This window comes from Amblyomma maculatum, chromosome 1 (genome assembly GCF_055883805.1).
Source record: "Amblyomma maculatum isolate TAMU_Amacu chromosome 1, ASM5588380v1, whole genome shotgun sequence".
In the NCBI taxonomy this organism is placed as follows: domain Eukaryota; kingdom Metazoa; phylum Arthropoda; class Arachnida; order Ixodida; family Ixodidae; genus Amblyomma; species Amblyomma maculatum.
Window position 1 is genome coordinate 172,899,398 of NC_139344.1, and position 5,743 is coordinate 172,905,140.

At 46.2% G+C, this 5,743-nt stretch overlaps 1 pseudogene; it reads left to right on the forward strand.

The window, feature by feature from the left end:
- Positions 1–332: 332 nt before the first annotated feature.
- Positions 333–1,742, forward strand: LOC146204915 (uncharacterized; annotated as a pseudogene).
- The last annotated feature ends 4,001 nt before the right edge of the window (positions 1,743–5,743 follow it).

Sequence of the window (5,743 nt, forward strand, 5' to 3'; positions counted from 1 at the left end):
TACAATATGCCATGACGGTTCTCATTGGCCCTCATCAGACGTGTGGCTTGAGGGGACACTCTATACAAAATAACATACATATTGCAAGTACAATTCTCGAATCTTGCTCTGGCTCTTACGAGCAGCTTGCTCTACTCCAGATTGACCTTGCGAAGGCATTTGATCGTGTCCGGCATTCGTTTCTATTTTCTCTTCTCGAGCGTGCAAATGTTGGATCAACTGCACTGAAAGGGGTGCAACTTTGTTACGACAACTGTTCCACTCGCTTGATTGTTAATGGTCGCCTCTCAGAGCCTGTGCCAATTCGATCATCCGTGAAGCAGGGCTGTCCTATGTTACCGCTCCTCTTTGCCCTCTACCTAGAGCCAAATTTGTTTGAGTGTACTGCAAAACCACAGTATCCGTGGTTATGTTGCCTTCAGTAATGAAGTCAAGGTGCTTGCGTACGCCGACGATTTGGCGTTTTTCTGCACAGACAAACCCAGCATCGACAAAATTATAACCACCATTGAGCAGTTTGGCATTGTATCTGGCGCTCAAATGAATAAGTCTAAAAGTTCGGGTCTGTGGTTCGGTTCATGGGGAGCAATGCCGACTCATTATGCTGGAATTGAATGGTCTCGTGTTCCCCCTAAATACCTTGGAGTTCCCCTTCATGCATTTAAGTTTAGTGGGCTTTACTGGACAGAGAGGGTCACGGCACTCAAAAGCTATGCTCGAACTTTTGTTCCGCACCGCCTATCAATTTTTGGCCGAGCACAGGCATGTAACATGTTTCTGGCTACAAAACTTTATTATGTTTTACAGGTACTCCACTGCGCGAATTACATCCACAGTTTTCACCGAAAGTTTGCGACGTTCATATGGTCGTCTAGTTTTGAGCCTATGCGGCGCGATAACTTATTCAGGCCTGTTTCTGCTGGCGGACTAGGTTTGACACATCTCTATGTCAGACAGTTAGTTGCTCGTTTCTTCTTTTTCCGTAATAGCTCCCATCCAATTACCAGAGCATCCCTGCAAACTAACCTAGTGAACCTTCTTCCAAACTTAGTGGTCTCTTCCAATTTTACCGATCGGCCCTTATTATTTGGTTTTATGAAAGATGTTTGCGATTCAGTGCGTTTTGTGGCAGTTCGATTCTCTTATGAGTACTTATTCTCTGTTTCACGGAAACATTTATACCAAGATTTAATATCTGTGTTGTTCCCGCCTGCCTTACATCGTTCACTCTATTCCAGTTATATGGGGCATGATGTGTTAAAAAGGGTGCGCAAAATGCCGATCTTGCCTTCTACTAAAACGTTTTTCTTTAAACTTCATGCCGAGGTTTTGCCTGTTAAAATGTGGCTTCAGAAAAAAAATATTTTCGTTTCTTCTGTTAATTGCCGGTTATGTGACACACCTGAAACCATCGAACACTGTTTTATTGTCTGCAAAGATGCAATATTATTTTGGGACGTTCTGCAAAGAACATTGAAGAAAAACTTTATTTTGAATTCCCACGTGTGCGTTACTTGATAACCACCGAACATGACCACGAACCCTTTGACATGATTTTCCTCCTTGGACTGCACAGCCTGTGGAAAACGCGTATGTTGGATCGGAATGCTGAACCTCTAGTCTCCCCCGCTACTCATTTCGGCCAGATGGTACACCAGCTTAGAGACACTTACAAAGATAGTGACTATCAACCCGACTGGCTGCCATTGTTGATGTGTTGTCTTTCCTTGCCACTGTTTTAGTGAAGTTGTGCTAAGTCGTATTCCAGTTGTGTGATGCTGTGTTGTATGTTCCATTTAAAATTTTTAAAATAGTTTAAGGCGCAAAAAACAGACAAACACAAAGGTAAGTGACGGGACGAAGCGCCAACTCCCAACTGATTTTATTGCATGCAAGAAAACGTACTTAAATAGTTTTGTAGTCACATGCATAGGTGTCACCTAAAGCTCAGGAACGACCTGATAAGGCGCGCTCCAGGAATATCTTTTCGCAGTTATATAAAACAATTGATGTGTCGTTTACGCACATGTCGTCTTTCTTTTTGATATAAAACGCTTTTATCAACTCCCTGGCATTCTTATCTTTGCTTTTGCCCAGAATGCGCACATCAGTGAAGCATGGCTCACAATTGCGGGACGGGCATTCATTAATATGTTTAGTTATATGGGTGCCTTCCTTGTTTTGTTGTACGTTTCTCTCGTGTTCCCTCGTCCGCTCATTCAGGCACCTGCCTGTCTGACCTATGTAGGAGTGGCCGCAAGACAGGGGGATTTCATAGACAACCCCTTCAGCACATTTCATGAACGGTCTCCTGTGCTTCGTACCGCAGCCTCGTTCCTTGGTATTTTGTTTATCGGTACTGGAGCAAAGACCACCTAGCTTTCTCGGTGCAGAAAAGGCGAGCCGCACGCCATGGCGGCTGGCAACGTTTTTCAAATTATGGGCCACACGGTGCACGTATGGCACCCCCACTGGTCTTATCTCTTCTCGAGGGACCTCCGGCCTAGCTCTACCAGTACCCTTCTTTGTCTTGTTTAGGAGACATTCAGCCACCGCGGTCACGAGCGAACGGGGGAACCTGGCTGCAAAAAGCCTAGCCAATTGGTGATTAAAACTGTCCCGCATTTTGTGAAGGCATGACTTTTTGAGTGCCGATTCTAGGCAAAGCGAAGCAATCCCGCGTTTCACCAGTTTAGAATGGCAGGAGTCAAAGGGTAACAGCTGCTTCTTTGCAAGCGGCGAATATGTCCAACAGACCCGATCACCACAGAACTCAAGCTTCAAATCTAAAAACTGTAATGAATTGTCATGGTCAGGTAGTTCGTGTGCTAATTCCATACCTTTCCCATGCTCTTTAAAGGCATGCTTTTCTGCACCGAGAAAGCTAGGTGGTCTTTGCTCCCGTACCGATAAACAAAATACCAAGGAACGAGGCTGCGGAACGAAGCACAGAAGACCGTTCACGAAATGTGCTGAAGGGGTTGTCTATGAAATCCCCCTGTCTTGCGGCCACTCCTACATAGGTCAGACAGGCAGGTGCCTGAATGAGCGGACGAGGGAACACGAGAGAAACGTACAACAGAACAAGGAAGGCACCCATATAACTAAGCATGTTAATGAATGCCCGTCCCGCAATTGTGAGCCATGCTTCACTGATGTGCGCATTCTGGGGAAAAGCAAAGATAAGAATGCCAGGGAGTTGATAGAAGCGTTTTATATCAAAAAGAAAGGCGACATGTGCGTAAGCGACACATCAATTGTTTTATATAACTGTGAAAAGATATTCCTGGAGCGCGCCTTATCAGATCGTTTCTGAGCTTTAGGTGACACCTACGCATGTGACTACAAAACTATTTAAGTACGTTTTCTTGCATGCAATAAAATCAGTTGGGAGTTGGCGCTTCGTCCCGTCACTTACCTTTGTGTTTGTCTGTTTTTTGCTCCTTCAACTATTTTAAATATGAACCAAAACCAACTAGCCCAGCAGCAAGTGCTTTGTATGTTCCAATTGGACTTTTCGCCTACCGGCTGATTACTCTGTAAATAATGTATATAACTGTATGCTGAATTTAAAAGCATGTAATAAATACCATGCTGAAAATAAAAAAAAAGTCCTGGTTAGCTCAGTCGGTAGAGTGACTGCCCCGGAGTGGCGGTGGTGCCGGGTTCGACCCCCGGAATCAGGACAAACTTTTCTTTGCCTACGAAGTTTCTGAGAAAGCTTTATAGCTTTCTTTTGTAGCCGTATATGGCTGCGCTTGGGTGGATGACAATGTGTAATTACTCCCTTATTAGAAATCTACTCCACCTTAAGCGATTCCCCTAAATATTTAACCAATATGCAATTTTTCACGATTGTTTTCATTTTTAACTACTAGAAATTTCTGTCTCGACTCTCCTGACATTACAAAATATGAGTTGTACGTAAAAGTGTCACTAAAAGCGTATAACGGATCTAATATGAGTATATGAGTCAGTGGGTTGTCAACGGCAGGGCGAGATAGTTATGGATCGTCACTCATCCTGTAGAGTGCACCACTTATCGTTAGCTTTTAGCATTTTGACCAGGCGCTAGCCAGCGCGATTGCTGTACCAGGCTGCCAGAGTCCACAATCGCCAAAGGTAAAAAACCAAACGAATAAAACCAAACGAGCATACAGCGCATCGAGACGAGAAAGGGGGCCGTGAGAGAGGATGCTCAGCTGGAGGTGAAGAGCGAGGCGCTGCGGCGAGGGTGATGAGGGGGACCAACCCCACTGCTGCCGCCGAACGGGCCGATTGCTACCGGGGCAGATTGGCGCCTGCCAGGTGTCACCGCGGTCGTTCCGGCTGCTGGCTGTGGCTTTGACTTCAGACACAACGGGCGCGGCCCTGGCTGAAACCGCGATATAGCCTTATCCACCCCGTTTGGCGGACCGCCCGTTACGCCAAGCGACCATTGACTCACGCTTCTTTGCTTTTCAAATGGGAGGCACGCAGAACCGGCATAACCGAGCTGTAATCACGAGCCACGCCGTATGCATGCGTATCCAGCGAAAAGCCACCTTGCATAAGCTCTTGCGGAGTGTCCCTAACGCAACCAGCCTCATATGGGATCGAACATTATGCTAAGGCTCAGTCTCTTCCCTAATGCAGGCAAGGGAGCGCACTGGGGACAATTTCTAAGGCATATGCTCCGCGTCCTTAATTGTCATTTGCCTTGTATCCTCGAGAAGTTCCTACTCGCAGTCATTAAAAAAAGAAGGGCATGCAAATATCATGTTCCGTTATACGAAATACAATTGCGTAAGGAGTAGTGCGAGCACTTTTTTCCATTTCTAAACGTGCACGCTGCTACTGCCTCCCCCTCCCCGCTCCTTTTCTGTTTCGCTTCCACTAAAAAGTGTTATCTTTCTTGCTCCGTTCCCGTAACATAACAAAGGCAAGGAATTTCACAATTTCACAGCCGTTGCCCCGTTCATCGAAAGGCGCCTGATCAGTAACGCCACCCGTCTTGCAGAGCGTAGGCTCGAATATCCCTGAGTATGATAGTCGGGCATCGAATTGATTCAAGTACCTCGCTATTTATTAGAGGCATAAATTGTTACAAAAAATCTGAAAGCACAAAGGAGTGTATATTACTCGCGGGCAGAGCCGTTTCCTTTCTCAGAGTGTGACCGCTGTTCCTTAATAACCTTTCGCTTAAAACGACAATTATGGTTAGTTGATTCGTGGTACTGCATACATATCCACTTGGCCGTCGCAACACCGGAATCTACCCAACTATGCTGTTATCAGACTACTACAGATATGTTCACTGCAGCTTGAGTTACCGAGCGGGCAGTCACTGCTCTTATCCGCTTATCGCGGGGCTTAGCAGCTTATCCTCGAAGCAGATTGATTTCGAAGCGAATGCGAAGGTAGAGCGCTTCTTGTAGCGTGTTTATTCGGCTGCAGAGAGCAGGCGAGGCGAGGTCTTCGATGCTTGGAGCCCGCAAAGGGTCGACGGCCGGTAATGCAGCCTTTGCGCGGATTACCAGTTTTGTAACGGCGGCCAACACTGCTTCATTCGATTAGCCCATCTTTAGCGCGTACCAGTTACGTTGCTGATTAGAACGAGGTTTTCCTGTTTTAAGAATGGTGTTAAGAGGTTGTCGAAAGAGAGAGAGGGAAAAACAAGCACACATGCCGCCGCTGCTACTGCATTGGAATGGCCTTAAGATCGGTGTGTTCTCTCACTAAGATCCAGATGATTCGGCCTTTG